This window comes from Periophthalmus magnuspinnatus, chromosome 10 (genome assembly GCF_009829125.3).
Source record: "Periophthalmus magnuspinnatus isolate fPerMag1 chromosome 10, fPerMag1.2.pri, whole genome shotgun sequence".
In the NCBI taxonomy this organism is placed as follows: domain Eukaryota; kingdom Metazoa; phylum Chordata; class Actinopteri; order Gobiiformes; family Gobiidae; genus Periophthalmus; species Periophthalmus magnuspinnatus.
The window spans coordinates 13,003,216-13,020,682 of NC_047135.1; the positions used below are offsets into that span (position 1 = coordinate 13,003,216).

General features: G+C 39.9%; 1 pseudogene; it reads right to left on the minus strand.

The window, feature by feature from the left end:
* Window positions 1-3,084: 3,084 nt before the first annotated feature.
* Window positions 3,085-14,715, minus strand: LOC117377270 (uncharacterized; annotated as a pseudogene).
* Window positions 14,716-17,467: the final 2,752 nt, after the last annotated feature.

Sequence of the window (17,467 nt, forward strand, 5' to 3'; positions counted from 1 at the left end):
ATGCTATAATCTCATTTGGCAAACTATTCCACTGACTCACAGCAACAATCGAGAAAGCCAATTTAGCAAAAGAAGTCCTACGTTTTGGAACGCTGCACTCTCCTCTAGAGGTTGCCCTAGTGACTCGAGTTGTTGTTTCTGATCTCAGTGAGACAAACCTTCTTAGGGGAGGACTAGCAATACCATGAATATTTTTTAAAACAGATTATTAAAGTTTAGAAAACCATATTTGGAGAGGATCTGACAGTGGTGATACTGTCTGGATTTTTTGTCATGAATCTTTAGCGCATATTTATACATTGATACAAGAGGCTTTAAAGCTGTTTTGCAAGCCTGCGACCAGCTTGTTATGCAGTAAAGAAAACGTGACAAAATCATAGAATTTAAATACATGTTTGATGCCTCAGTTGTAAGAGACCGTCATATGTATCTATAATTTGCCAAATTAAATTTAAGGAGTTACACAGTTTGTTTTTTTTTACATGATTCTTAAAGGCTAAGTCTGGATCAAGAGTAACACCTAAGTAAGTAAAATAGTTGACATTTTTTATTTATTTTTTTTTTTGTCATTAAAATAGATATCTGGGTAATCTGAGTATTTATGCCTGTTTGTAAAATACATTGCAACTGTCTTTTCTAGATTTAATCTAAGACAAGAATTCTGCAGCCAGGCAGCAATCTTTTGCAATTCCCTTGTTAATCTCATGGCCACTTCTGCATTGTTTTTCCCATGAGTGAACAGGACTGTATCGTCCGCATACATGATGACATTTATACTGCACACTGAGGGGAGATCGTTGATGTACAAGTCAGCACACTTGTTCATTTTATGGTGATGTCACACTCACTTAGTCCACTTCTTTATACAGTGTTTGTGTGTATGTGTGTATGTGTGTATGTATGTATGCATGTATATAAACATTTACCAAAAATTAAAAACATAAAAAGGAGGATTAAACCAAGACAAAAAGATGACTATTCCAAGAGTAATCCTGAACTAAACCATTGCAAAACATTTAGAATGAAACAAAAAGACCACAATTAAACCAGAACTAAACCAGGATTAAAATAGAACTAAAACAGTTCTAAATTGATGTTCAGTCAAGTTGATATGTGTGTGCAGATCAGTGTGATCTGCAGCTATCCATAAGATGTGCTGACAACTTCACAGATCTTTGTTGTGATAATGTTTATGTTTTCTTCTCCAATTGGGCACAGAAGTCTGCGCACTTGTTCATTTTATTAAGCTGTTCTAGATGACTATGGCGATTTAAAATGTGCAAAGTATAACATAATGATCTATGGCTGACATAGATTTTGAATATATAGCAGACACAAGCACAATAAGTCTGCTTTAAACCCAGTGAAATTTAGGAAAAGGTTAATTATGATTAAAGTTAGAGTTTGGTTAAGGTTAAGAACAGGATGAGAAAATCAGCTCTGTCCCTGTAAACACAGCTAACTTTGAATTACACAACACAGTGTGTGTAGGATTATAATGATGAAATCTGATATTAAACTACTACATATGATATGTACATGTGTGGATAAAATGCAAATATTGAATCATTTCAGACAATGGCAGGTTTATCCAAGATAATAATTTGATATATCGATGCATCATCTCGACAAGGCGCATTAACTCAGCAGAACACTGCGATTATACCTAGATAGAAATATGACTGCATCCCAAATGCTTACACAGCTCTCCCCATAGTCTCATAAACGCTATAGTCTACTTTCTGTGTGTGCATGCATGTTTGTGTGTGTATTTCTGTTTGTGACAGCTGATGGATGAGCTGGACTCTCATTACAGGCTCTGCCCAGGTGCCCTCGAGCAACACACTCACCAAACAGGTAGCATCCAGAGAATTGGACCACAATGCTTCTGTCATCAATGTATTTTATGTCCTGTCATTCAATGCAGAGGAAAGAGATGAAGTGGGAACCAGGGGAAACCTTTGCTACATAAATCTAAATAATTGATCTGCTGGGACTTGTAAAGGACTGAAATATGTCACCAAGATATACCAACATGGTAACATTAAAATGGAAAAATGTTTGGGTTAGGATCATTTAAAAAGCATGGCATGTTCGACTACTCATTTCACCAAAACACAGTTAACCTCATTAGGCAAAAAAAAAAAAAAAAGTATTAAACAAGATTGAACATGCCACAATCAAAAGTTAGAAGAAGCCAAATTTGAAGACACAAAGAAAAAATATTGAAAGACGACTGAGTAGTAGAAGGAGATGAAACATGGAAAATAAAACCCATCATGCAAAAATTATATTAAAGCCCCGCCTTAAACCCAATAGGAAGTCAGCCAAGATCATTGTATCAAACATGAGACTGACAAAACTGACTGACATCTCCCCAACAGACCAGTTTTCATTTTCATGGAAAATATTTCAAATTTGGTCAGAAGACACAAAACCCATGTGCAATTAACAGTTGTCTTTTAGATTTCAATATGAACAAAACAGAATTTCTGTAGCTGACGGTAATATGTCAGTATATTTGTTTTCTGAAGTTCAAGATGATTGATCAATTTGTGTCAAAACACTGATGTTTATATTTTATTAACTTTATATATCTTATTTGTAAAAAAGCATTTACCATTGTGAGTCATGTGAGAGTATGTTTGCCCCGGAAGTTAAAAAAGAGAAATAGTAGTAGCCGCAAAAAGTGTAAAAAAAAGGAGGCAAGGAAAATGCGAAAAGATGCAAAAGAAAGATGTCAGACTTAACTACCGCTGGTCATGATGGCGGACACGGTAACGATTGTTTTGTTTTTGGTTTTGGTTCATGGCTGTGAGGCGAGGAGGAGGAAGACCAGGCGAGGAGAAGGAGAGCCGAGCGAGGAGGATGAGAGCCAGGCGAGGAAGGAGAGGGAGGCGGGTGGAGGAGGGCCAGGTGGAGAGAAGGAGAGGGTCCAGCTGTCATCGGGGCATCTGAAAGAGTTACACTCCACTCCACTTCCCCCAGCTTGTTATCTCCTACTGCAGCCTATCTTATCCCGGGTTTTAATGTCACTCCCTAACTCCCTCACTAAGTAACCTGGTCATAAGCTATACTGAAGAGGAAGGTTTTAAGCCTGGTCTTAAATACAGAGACTGTGGGGGCCTGTTTAACATCAGCAGGGAGTTGATTCCATAGCTTGGTAACTGAATGCTCTCCCTCCCACTGTAGTTTTGGACACTCTAGGAACCACTAATAGTCCTGCATTCTGAGAGCGGAGTGCTCTGTTTGGCGGGTACGGGACAATAGCATCTTGCAGATAGGATGGGGCCATACCATTTAGGGTTTTGTATGTCAGGAGGATGAATTTGAATTTGATTCTAAGCTCGACAGGAAGCCAGTGCAGATATTTTAGTACAGGACTGATGTGGTCTCTTCTTTTAGTTCCTGTTAGGACTCTGGCCGCTGCATTTTGGACCAACTGGAGGCTCCTTATAGTACTTTTGGGGCAGGCTTCGAGCAGAGAATTACAGTAATCAAGTCTGGAAGTAACAAATGCATGGATGAGTTTTTCAGCATCGTTTTTAGGTAAAATATTTCTAATTTTAGTTATATTTCGCAGGTGGATGTATGCAGTTTTACAAGCTAGGTTTATATGGGCTGTGAATGAGAGATTTTGATCAAATAGGAATATAGGCTAGAAGCTATATTCACATTGTCAAGTGAGATTATCTGGTCCGACAGAGAATCTCTTTGACCTTTGGGACCAACGACAATGACCTCTGTTTTTTCAGGATTTAAGAGCAGGTAATTCAAGGTCATCCAGGTTTTGATGTCCTTCACAGAGGCACTGAGTTTATCTATTTGATCAGTCTGATTTGGTTTCATTGATAAGTACAGCTGAGTGTCATCAGCATAGCAGTGAAAATTAATGCCATGTTTTCTATTAATGTTACCTAATGGCAACATATACAGAGTAAATAGGATTGGACCAAGCACAGATCCTTGTGGAACACCACAGGCTACTTTAGAACAGGGAGAGGATATGGATCCAATGGATCCAATCCAATGGATTGGTCGTCCTTTAATTATAACACCTTTAACTGAAAGTCCAGTTTAGAAAACTGCTTAAGATTTAATATGTAATCTTCCTCCATTTAAAAAGTAGGACCAGACAAAAAGAAAAACAGTGAACAGATTACTAAACTTGACTTGCTAACTCTAAATTGTAGCTTGCTGTCACTATTCTGCTGCCCTAAGAGTTGCAAGAATCCCTGGGTTCACGAGTGCCCCTACCATGACGCCAGGTGACTACGTGCCTCACCCGGCACCTTTTCACAGCCGCTTAAAGCAGTAGCTGTCACTGCTGAGCATACAGCAGAGTCAAAGCTCTTCAGAAAGGTCAGAATCACCTTCACACAACTTAACAAAATGAGACCCTCTGCCAGCCACAAATTGATCGTTCTCTGATAAATCACCCAGGACTGCAGGAGGAAAAACATGAGAACTTGAGCCCTTTGAAGGTTGATTTGTATGTTGTTCGTGGAAGGCCGCAATGAGACGTTGGACCAAAATATAGCTAGTGGGCACCTGTGAGCTCTCTTCTGAACCATAGCCTTCCCAATCAGCCAGGTACTGAATGCCCCGACCACGACGTCTGGAACGCAGGAGGTGCCGCACAGTATATGCAGGCTCCTCGTCAATCAGATGTGGTGAAGGCAAAACAGGATCAATAGGGCTTTTCACAGACAGGCTTCAATTTAGAGACATGGAGACATGCTCGCCTCACTGTGGGTTGACTCTTCAAGTCAACCCACAGTGGAAGATTCTTGGTGGAGAGCAAAATAATGTGACTGGCCGGGTAAGCAGGGTAGGTGGGCTGGTGAGCAGGGTAAGCGGGCTGGTGAGCAGGGCAGGAGGGTTGGTGAGCAGGGCAGGCAGTAACTCTATAGGAATTAGAAGGATTTTTTTCAGGTTCGGCAGTGGGCATAGGGCATCGATCAGGAAGTTTCTGCCTTTTCTCTATACGCCGAGCTTGGATATGGTGATCAAGTTTGGTTGCCAACTCGATCAGGGGAGGGGAGGGGAGATCATAAGAAACCAGCTCATCCTTAATTTAGTCATTCAGATGCAAGAGATAGGCATCAGTCTGAACCGCAACATTCCACTGGCTTTGAAGGGCTCGGGTCTGGAATTCAATAGAGTAATCACTAACTGTCGGACTCCCATTAGACCACCAGCTGCATCGGGTCCGGGGGATGCTAGTCCGAACACCTTGCAGAGTTGCTGGATCTGAGCCATCAAATTAGCAATATTTTGTTCACTAGCTGCAGTAGAATCAGAATAAAAATTTTATTGCCAACTAGGAACTTACTTTGGTGATAAAGTGCAACATAAAACACACTGAATAAATACAAATACAAATAAGGGCATATACAAAGTTATAAAAGGATATGCTTAAAAAGAAAATAAATAAAGTACTTATAGAGACTTATGGAGTCAGGCATGTTGAGCAGAGCGAGCTTGTCCTGGAGCGGAGCAGGGAGGATGGTGTTGAATGCAGAGATGAAGTCCACAGACAGGATCCTGGCGTAGGTTCCCGGGGAGTCCAGATGCTGGAGGATGAAGTGAAGGGCCAGATTAATGGCGTCATCTACAGACCGATTGGCTCTGTAGGCAAAATGCAGAGGGTCCAGGAGGGGGGAGGTGGAGGACCAGGCACTCAAATGACTTCATGTCTACAGACGTCAGCACCACAGGTCTGTAGTCAGTAAGTCAGGTGATCCTGGGCTTCTTGGGGATGGGGATGATGGTGGACAGCTTGAAGCAGTCTGGGATGTGATATGACTCCAGGGAGGTGTTAAAGATGTCCGTGAAGACAGGAGCCAGTTCCTCAGCACAGTGTCTACGGGTGGAAGGAGAGACACCATCTGGGCACGTGGCCTTACGGGGATTCTGCTTCCTGAAAAGCTTAGTCACGTCCTGCTCCAAAACTGTTAGGGCAGTGGGGGAGGAGGAGGGGTCTGAGGTGGGTTTGGCTGTAATGTCCATGGTAGTGAAGGAGGAGGGGGAGGGGTGTGAGACCTCAAACCTTGCATAAAAGCTGTTTAACTTTTCTGCTAGTTGTTTGTTGTCCACGGCAGGAGGGGCTTTGGGCCTGTAGTTGGTGATTTGCCAAAGCCCTCTCCAGACAGAGGCAGAGTCGTTGGTGGAGAAATTGTGGGTGCTTTCTCCCGAAAGAAGCCGAGTCCAGAAATAAGTTTCCACAGATTTATTGTAGTTTTGAGTACGAACAGAAATTACTTGAGTATACAGATTAGGTGTCTCATTCACTAGACCCAATTGAGAGAACCCAGACCAGTTCAGTGAGAAACAAGTGGCTCTGAATCTAAAGATGCCAAGATACCCCGAAACCCCAGTAAAGCCCCGAATCCCCAAAGCCCCAAAAGCCCCCGATTTGGGTGTGACTGTCCCTTTTGTTAGATCTACTCCACTGGAGGTTCCACCCCTTCCTTGGACCGTCCACCCACCTGATGTAATTTGGTACAACTCTAACACCGGACCTAACTCTGACCATAGAAGGGAGTGAGATGGGATCTGAGCTCACTCTGGCATCTGGTTCCTCTCGAAAAGGTCACCTTGACATCCATTTATCAAAACATTTCCCAACATCCTTGTCCCAAGTTCATTTCTGGTAAACAGTGTGAACAGTATGAACGTCCAAGAGTTATGAAACATTTCAAAACACCCACAAAATGCTGCTCCAGACGTGTATTGTACTTTGATTTAGCCTTCTCCACCTCTTTGCTAAATGCATACTTGCAACGCCTGTAGCCTTCACAATCTTCTGCCCTGTAAGCCATCTCCTTTTCCCTCCTCAAATGTCTCAGTCTGGGTGTGAACCAGGGTTTGTTATTGTTAAAAGTCACCATGGTGCATGATGGAATGATGCTGTCTTCACAGAACTGAATGTATAACGTCACAGTGTGTGTGTACTAATCCAAACTGTCTGTGGCAGCCTTGAACACATCCCAGTCTGTAATGTCCAAACACGTGCGAAGCTCCTCCACAGCCTTACTGGTCCACTTCTTAGAAGTCCTCACGGCAGGTTTGGAGAGTTTCAGCCGTTGTTTGTAAGCAGAGATGAGGTGAACCATGTCGTGATCAGAGAATCCTAGAGCAGCGCAAGGCATGGCTCTGTAGGCTCCACTGACCGTTGTGTAACAATAATCCAGCTTCTTCTGCTCTCTCGGGCATTTAATAAACTGTTTGTACTTGGGCAGTTCCTGGCTTAGATTTCCCATCAGTAGACTGATGAGCTGCTACAGCAGCAGATGTTAGCTCGGCCTGATGTTGCTGCGTACTAGCTTCAAGTCTAGCAAGCCAATCCATTGGGCTCTCATTGTGTGCTGAGACCATACTGGCTAGATTGTCCTATCATGCAGGTGAATAGGACTCAAATGCAACACAAAGAGAGCAGTCAAACGTCTTAGAAACTACAACAGAAAGTGTCCTTTAAACAAGTTATTCATAATATGGTAAATCAGGCAAATAAACAACTGAGGAATAATGTCTTATTTAATGTCGACAAAAATCTCTGCCACATTTGTGATACAATAAGGGACACAGGCTGTGGAATTAAACTCAGTAACAGGTAACTCAAACAGATATAAATGCAAGTTCAGAAATGCAGAAATGCAAACAACAGAGTATTTCAGATGAGCTTGAGTGTTGCTCTTGACTGGTCAACAATCTAGCAAGAACTGGCAGAACAGAAGCAGTATATCTATATGTCTCAATTCACCAAATGCACCTTTTGAAGGGACCCTTCAAATTACTCTTCAAAGTGTAGTTTGAAGGTTCCGGATGAGAATCTGCCCTCCTCAGTGTAGAGGAGGGCAGGCCTACACCACGGACTGCACTTCCACCTCTGTCTTTGAGCGTACGATACATACATTACGTATGTTTTTTTTTTTATTTATTATTTAACAGAAGACAAGCCAAGATGTCATCGTCACAGCCGTTTCTTTTTTTTTTTTTTTTTAGATTGAATGTCAATAGGCAAATATAACGTTCAAGGTGATTTTTTTCTCATTTGTAGCTACTTCGTAACTTTAACAAAATATACCTTGTGAAAACGTAATAACAGAGACAGAGGTAACAGTATCATTTTTACATTCATATAAAGATACAAATAAAGATTTATGCCAAAGAAAGCCATAACAGTCTATAAACCAGAGAACACTTATTAGTGGTACATATAGTGGGATATTGCAGTTTAACGATTCAGTATTTTGGCCAGTGGCTACACCACTTTAATAACAGTAGATGGCAATGTTTACCTTCTATGCCATGCCAGTTCTTTCCATCTTATTATTGTGAGGTATTTTCTAGCAGTGCAGCGCTACATCACACTAGTATCTTCATTTACTAACATGAAGGTAAATGACACATGCCCACAAGGGGGTGCAGACCTATGGAATGTACGGAACTCATGAAGATTTTGTGCATGTCTCAGGACTCTCTTCTATTCTTTCCTGAGAGTCCCTTGCTTCATTGTTCACATTACCTGTGTGGAACTCATTAAACTCTTCTCATTTTATGTTTCAGTCTCTTGGTCTTTGACGCTTACAATAGAAATGAACATTCTTACATTATTATTATTGCAGTAATAATTTCTAATATAATAATGTCTTCTTATTGTGTAGCAATAACTGCACATTCCTTTATTCCATGTAATTCCCCTCCTTTTTAATCCTCAAACACACAGTACAGATCTTTATTCAGATTTAACAGTTTCATGTCGCACTGTTGTAGATGAGGTAAACCAGTACGAACATTTGAACGTATATTGCGCAGCGGACTCCATGTTCTTCTGTTTCTTGCGTAGTTGCGGTGCATGATGGGATATAGAAGTGCGTGAAGTGCACGCTTCAGTTACATCCGATCTCCATGGAAATGGTGGAAAGGGAAGGGCAGGTTTGTCGGACGCATTCAGTTGGGTGCGTTGAAATGGGACAGCCCTTGTCGCGCCGGAAATTACGTAACTGCCCTTCGACGCACACTTCAAATGGTGATTCTAAGGCCAGTTTGGCGAATTGGGACACAGCCATAGACTACCCAGGGCTGATTAACAAAACAAGAGGCAGCTGCAGCAAAAACAGGGAGGTAACAAAAGAAGGGCCGGTAGAGCCTGAAAAACAGGCAGAACTGTGACAGTTGAGTCTCAATGTGAAGCAAATGCTAAAGAGAAAGAATGTGCCAAACCAGGTAAAAATGAGACAAAATTGAGAAAATCCTCTTGTGAAAGACTACTCACTCCAAAAATGCAAGAGTTAAAGGAGCAAGAACTAGCTCAGAAGGTAAAGAGTTTTATTGCAGTGCATGAAAAATAGAAATCTAAGTAGAGTAAGAGTAAGAGACATTCGGACAATACTAAAAGAGGCATGCTCAGAAAAAGATTTGTGTAACATGATGGATGAAGCTGAAGCATATGATAGTGAACTGAAAGAGCTGTATGAATACAGCTCCAAGAAATCAGAAGGAAAATAGATGCATCCTCAGCTGTTACATCTGATTTGCTGTGCTTAAAGAGAGTCAGACTAACTGAAGAAGGAGAGCTTGATGTTGTGGCAATGACTATGCCAGATCTATATATGGGTGTGCAGCTACTAGAGTGTCTGCACATACTGCCGTTCCAAACATCCCACAGAGTCGCCCAGCATCTCAAGAAAAAGAGCAGAAATCGCTGCAGAGTTGGCTGCAAAGCAAGCTGAAAATGATATGGAAGAGGCTATAGAGGCACAATGTCAAGAATTGAGAAAGTTTGAAAAACAGAGAGTGGAAATGCAGGCTAAGTTGAAGGTGTATACTGAAGAAGAGATGAAAGTGAAACGAAAGATATAGCTCTGTACAAGACAAAGGCAGGGCTCGTCTATCATCTCATAATAAATGCGTACAACATCCAACCACACAAAATGAAGTATTTATGCAGACTTTACAGGAGTCCATTGCTCTCACTAGACTTCCTACTCCTACTAATCCTGCAGACAGATTATTTTATTTGCAAAGGTACATAGCAGGAGAAGCTAAATGTACCCTAGAAGGCAGTTTCTACAGAGAAGATGAGGAAGCTTATCAACAGGCATGGGATAGGCGGAATGCTAGATATAGGCATTAATTTGTAGTACAGCGAGCCTTTAGAGATAAGCTTAACAAGTGGCCAAAAATAGGTGGCAAGGAAATATCTTAAACTGAGAGTTTATTGACTTTCTTCAAACATGCAGTCATTCTATGCCTTACATTAAAGGTCTACAAGTTCTAAAAGACTGTGAGGAGAGCTATAAATTGCTGATTAAACTCCCAGATTGGATCACGTTAAGGTGGAATCATAATGTCATTGAGCAGCTGGAAAAAGGAAAGGACTATCCAAGCTTCTACCAGTTTGCTTCCTTCATCTCTAAGGAGGCACACATAGCTTGTAACCCTGTGTCATCCCTGTATGCTCTAAAACCACCTGCAGATATTCCAACAAGACAAACAAAGCAAACAAATGCTTTTATCACCAACAGCTCAGAGACATCCAGTTCCACATCTAACTTTAATACAGAGTGTGTGAAGCTTAAAGACTCAAAGAAAAGAGACTTTACACCACAAAACTCATCTGTAAGCAAATATATGTGTTGTGGAGAGGAACACTCCATGTCAATCGCTCACAGAAATGTCTGCAGATGATAAGAAAAAATATATACAAGAAAACAAACTGTGCTTTGCATGTATGAGGAAAAGCCACAACTCCAAAGACTGTAAAAACTGAGCAATGTGTAGCATATGCAAAAAGAGCCACCCATCTCCATTGCACGAGGACGGCTCATCAGCAGACAAGCCTCCTGCAGAAAGCACAGTAAGTGAAACTACCACCTCTCTCTCATGCTCTGTGGAAGGAGGTGTGAACTGCAGTACATCAATGATTGTGCCTGTATGGATCTCATCAGTTCAGGCTCCTGACAGTGAAACAGAAAGTGCTCGGTATACTCTCTACTGGACACTCAAAGTACTCACACCTTTCAATTTCAATTTCAATTTTCAATTTAATATTTTATTTCATTCATTAAAACAAAACAATCCGCATAACTGCATACAGTATTACGGCTTTTGTACAATTTTGTTAAGTGAATGAAAGGGCACAGAAAGAAGCAAAAGCTTATAATATCTGCCCCTTATCCACTCTGACTCTTATTCACTACATTATACAAAGTCAAACATAAATGTACAGCTACTTTACGAAAAAAAAAAAAAAAAAACAACAACAAAAAAACAACCAAAAAAAAACACAAAATCATCCTGTCACATATCAGTTATATATTTTCTTAATAATGATAATTTCAAACTTTTCTTAAACATATAAATGGATTTGGATTCTTTAATATTACTTTCTAGGCTGTTCCAAAGACTGACTCCCTTGATTGAAATACATCTTTCCTTTGGTTTTGTTCTGAACACTGGTTTAGAAAATACATCAGTTCCTCTTAATTGATATCTATTTTCTCTCTTTCGAAATCTATTTTGCAACTTCTCTGGTAACACTTTTTGATGAGCTTTGTACATGGTTTTAAGAATGCTATATTTCACCAATTTGTTAAATTTCAACGTTTCTAACTGAATAAAAATTGGATTTGTATGTTCTCTATATCCACTTCCATTGATAACTCTAATAGCACGCTTCTGTAACAGAAAAACTGGTTCAATGTAGGTTTTACAAGCACTTCCCCACACTTCAATGCAATATGTCAAATATGGAACGATCAATGTGTTATACAATAAGAACAATGCATCTCTGTTGAGAGACTCTTTCACCTTGTGTAATACGGCTATGGTTTGTGATACTTTTGATCTTACTTGCTCTATGTGGGATTTCCACGTCAGCTGTTCATCAATCATAACCCCTAAAAAACGAAATGTACTTGTTCTTTCTATCTCTAATCCTTGTGTGAATAATCTTACCTCTAAATCTTTCTTTTTTACAACTAAAGACCATAAATTTTGTTTTGCTAATGTTTATAGATAGCTTGTTAGCATTGAACCATTTTAATGTTTTTGAAACTCATCTTCTACATTTTTTATAACCTCATTTATGTTTTTTCCTGAGTAAAATAATGTGGTATCATCAGCAAACAAGATGCAATTTAGTAATTTTGATACAGACATAAGATCATTCACATAAAGGAGAAAAAGTACTGGCCCCAAGACCGAACCTTGGGGTTGCCCACACGTTACTTGACGATGTTCTGATTTTATGTTGTTAATTTCCACAAATTGATAACGGTTCGTTAAGTAACTTGTGACCCATTTGTGTGGTACACCTCGTATACCATACTTGTATAACTTCTGTAATAATATTTCATGATCTAGAGTATCAAATGCTTTTTGAAGATCGACAAAGATACTAACTAAATATTGTTTCTTGTCCATGGCATTAGTGATTTCTTCAGCTAGATCCATTAATGCTGTGGCGGTTGAATGATTGGAACGAAATCCATGTTGGTTCTTACTTAAAATTTTGTATTTTCCAATAAATTTATTTAATCTGCTAACAAATAGTTTCTCTAAAATTTTTGAGAACTGCGAAAGCAGTGATACAGGTCTATAATTTGAGAAATCATTTTTATTTCCTTTTTTAAAAAGTGGAATGACTCTGGCCACTTCCATGTGATCTGGAAATATTCCTGTGCTGAATGAAAGATTACATATATATGTGAAAGGCTCAATAACGTTTATCACTTTCTTGATCAATAACATATTAATATCAGTGTAATCATTAGATTTTTTATTTGGACAATTTTGAACAATTGTCAAGACTTCATTTGCCTGCACACTCTCCAAAAACATAATGTTTACATTATCAGCTATTGCTCCATCATTGTTGCTTTCTTTTGGGATATTGTTTGATAAATTTGGGCCAATGTTAGAAAAGTAATGATTTTCGTAATTTTGCAGTTTTTGTCATATAAATTGAGAAACGTTGTCATGAAAGTGTTATAAGCACTATTTAAATTATTTGTATATACATGATTCCAATTTTGTTTTTCAAGGTCTTCTCTGAAGGCCTCCAGAGCCTTACTAGATTTATCTCTTATTAGCATTGCCGTTACATCCTGCGCAAGCTCATCAAAACACAATTTTTCACAGATAATAAATACAGGAAGGTGATCGCTCACATCTGCCATAAAGATACCACTGATAATATCACCATGTATATTTGTGTATATATTGTCTATGATAGTCGCACTATGACCCGTAATACGAGTTGGTTTAGTTATCATCGGGCATAGACCAACTGTTTCCATATAATTCCGAAAGATATTTGTTGCTGCTTGATTTCCCAGGTCTATGTTAAAGTCACCACACAAAATAACTGATTTGTTAACGTTCTCAAACATTTCAAGGATCTGATCTGTAAATAAGTCAACACCAGCCCCAGGCGGTCTATACACACAACTAATTAATACGTTTTTCCCATTATCATTAATGATTTCTATGGTAATCAATTCCATCAAGTCACTCCCAGTTATCGTTTTTTGTTCAACCAGTTTACATTTTAGATTTACATCCACATAGAGGGCAACACCTCCTTCTTTTTTATTAACCCTGTTTATATAGAACATGTTATAACCATCAATCTGTACTTTATCCATATGTATGTCCTTTAACCAACTTTCAGTAATAGCAATTACTTTGAAGGCATGTTTAAAATCACTGATCAGCTCTTTAATTTTATCCAACTTATATTTCAAACTTTGACTATTGAGGTGAATGATGGAAAGTGCTTTATCTGAGACCTTGTCTGTTCTGGTGTTAAACTGTTGAACTGTAAAATAATGACTTTCTCCAGGTGTTAATAACTTATGTGCGACATCAGATTCAATATCATAGATTTTATCTTCCTCATTTGTGTCAATATTAATGTCCATATAACTATTTAATATGTTTTACGTCCACAACTGTGTGTATCCAACCTTACTTCTCCTTTGGTCCATGTTGACAGACCTTCTCGGCCGTTATCTTCCTCTTTCAATGTCCGTTTTCATACTTCTCAAGTTCTTTCAAGTCCCTGATCATCCTTGCTGCTCCATCGTTGTCTCTTATCCACACATTGCCATTACGTGTCCATGTCCCAGTTATTTTCCTCTGCTTTCTCAACAGTCTTGTTTCCCTCGCGATGCCACCATTTTTCTTTGTAAGATGTTCGTTTATAAACACATTTGTGCCCTTTAGTTTCCTAGCCTGTATTAAGACATCGTTTTTCATGTTCCTGCTAATGAACCGTATTACAATAGCAGGTCTTATTTTCTCTGACTTTCTGGGTAGTGTGTGACAAATCGAAATAGCTTCTTTACATATGTTTATACTCTTACTGTTCAAAAAGTCCACCACCTCTTGCTCCAGCGACAGCAGCTCCCCTCTCGGCGCGTCCTCTGAGGTGTCGGCATTAGCTGCCGCCCGTGCGTAGGTCCGGTGACGAGTCTCCAGCCCCGAGATGATCAAGTCCTCCCTCCGTGTGTACTGCTCCAGCTCGTCGACTTGCTGCTCCAAGAAAGTAATCCTTTTATCCTTTACACTCATCATAGTTTTCAGGGTAGCTACTTCATCCACGAGTTTGAGCAGCCGCTCCTGTTGCGATGTTAACTTTGCCAACTCTCCAGACATAAAGTTCAGTGATCGCTTGATCTCCTCCATATCCTCTGTCTTTGGCATGTTCTCGTCTTCTTGTTAAGTGCTTTTCCAACACTAGGTTCCGCGCAGTTTGTGCTAAGGATAGTGCTAGCACCGGTTAGCCCAGATGTGACTAAGCATGCAGCTCCATCCTCGTCTCACGATCAATTGTTGATCCGAAATCCACTGCATCAAAAGGTTTACTGAAATGATCAGTCCAATTCTGTATGTTTATGTTACACCTTTGTTGATCAGGAAATGTGTGAGAAGCTGCAGGTTGTTACAGAGCTAGTAAAACTAAAACTTGCCACTATGGTCAAAAGAGACTCTATTGTGAAAAGCTAAAGAGTAAAAGGACTAAAGATCAGAGGGTTTTACTTTATTTTATTTATACTAGCATTGAGTTGTCCCCAGCTTACAACAGAGACTTTATTCCTCTTGATATTTGACATCTGCTGTGAATCTAGACCACTTTATTGTACTGTTCTCTGTGGCGTTGTCTCGGTGCGTAGTTAGTCCGTGCGCACCAGCACGTCGGGAGCGTACATTGAACTCCACGACTGCCTCTTTATTTTCTGGCGCTTTCAGTGCATATGGAATTATGAATAGTGACAATCTGGAAGATGTATCGCCGAATCATCTACTCTCCTCTTTCACTGATATTTGTACAGAGGTTTTGGACTCAGTGGCTCCATTCAGGCTTAAACGTGTAAAGCCTAAATCACAGCTGTGGCTTAATGATACCACACGTGAACTTAGGCGCACAAGCAGATGCGCTGAGAGGAAATGGAAAAAGGATGGACTACAGGTTTCCCAGCAAATACTGAGAGACAGTCTTACAGAATATCAGCGGGCAGTTAAAACTGCTAAATGTAACTTTATGTCCAACCTTGTGTCATCCAACTGCTACAGACCACAAATGCTTTTGAACACTTTGAAATCTCTTGTAAATCCTTGTAACACAAATATTGTAGTGCCATCACCAACGCTTTGTGAACGGTTCTTGTCATTTTTCAGTGATAAAGTCTCAGTGCTTAGGTCAACACTGACACCTGTTGTGGTTCCTGTAGTTCCAACAGTTTGTAATTCGATCTTTGAGCATTTTGATCCAGTATCTTTTTGTAATTTGAAGAAAATTGTCCAACAGCTAAAACCTTCCTCTTGTCCTCTAGACATTATTCCAAGTCGTCTTTTCAAAAATGTTTTTGATTCTATTGGACCTTTTATGGTTAAAATTGTAAATTCATCTTTGTTGTCAGGTTGTTTCCCAACTTCTCTGAAACATGCTGTTGTCCAACCTCTCATCAAAAAGTCAAATCTTGACTCAAATGTTCTGTCTAACAAATGTTCTAGACCGATTTCTAAGTTGCCCTTTATGTCCAAAGTTTTAGAGAAGGTTGTGTATGATCAACTGCAGGCCTATCTCAGTTCTAATGAAATTGGTGAAAAATTCCAATCTGGTTTTAAATCACAGCACAGTACTGAAACTGCCCTCTTAAGAGTTTTTAATGACCTGCTTTTAACAGTGGACTCAGGACAATCTGCTGTTCTTTTGCTTTTAGACTTATCGGCAGCCTTTGACACGGTGGACCACAGCATTCTTTTAGCCCGCTTAGAGTCATGTGTGGGCATGAAGGGTACTGTTCTCAGATGGTTCCAATCATATCTGTCTAATAGGAGCTTTTCTGTTAACTTAGGATCGTATTCTTCTTCTGTGTCACCCTTAAATTATGGTGTACCCCAGGGTTCTACATTAGCGCCTGCTCTTTTTGCTTTATATATGCTTCCCCTGGGTGCTGTTTTTAAAAAACACAAAGTGTCTTTTTATTGTTTTGCAGATGACATTCAAATTTATCTGCCTATGACGGCGGCCGATAGTCAGACCACAATTAAAACACTGCAGGACTGCCTCAGGGATGTACAAAATTGGATGAGCAGTAACTTTTTAAACTTAAACCAAAGTAAAACTGAGATTGTGGTTTTTGGTCAAACCGAGCTACTCTCTGGACATGACAGTGTGATTAGGCCACTGTCTTCCTTCTGTCGTCCTACAGTGAGGAATCTAGGAGGGATTGTGGACTCCATGTTCAAGCTCGATAAACATATCAGCTCAGTTACAAGAACTTGCTTTTGTCAGCTCCGGATTCTGGCTAAACTTAAGCCTTATTTGCCTCTGGCTGATTTTGAAAAAGCTATACATGCTTTTGTCTCATTGCGCCTGGATTATTGTAACGCTTTGTATGTAGGTCTGGACCAGGGCTCTATACAATGTCTGCAGACGGTTCAGAATGCTGCAGCTCGGCTTCTGACCAAAACTAAGAGATGGGAGCACATTACACCTGTTCTGTGCACTTTACATTGGCTCCCTATTGCTTTTCGGGTGAAATTCAAAGTGTTATTGATTGTTTTTAAATGCCTTAACTTTATGGGCCCAAACTATCTTAGGGAGCTGCTGCAGCCTTATACTCCTCCCAGAGCTCTGAGGTCAGCTGACCAGCTTCTGCTTGCTGTGCCTAAAGCTAGGCTCAAATCTAGGGATGACAGGGCCTTTTCTGTGGCAGCGCCCAAATTGTGGAACAGTCTCCCTTTGTCTGTCCGATCATCTGAGTATCTTACCCAGTTTAAGTCTCGGCTTTTCTCCCTGGCTTTTAATACTGTCTAGATAGAATGTCTTGTATTTTATGCTCTTTTGTATAATGCTATTATACCTCATTGTGTTTTATGTGTTTAGTTATTTTATGTGAAGCACTTTGATCAGCTGAGGTTGTTTTTAAATGTGCTATATAAATAAACT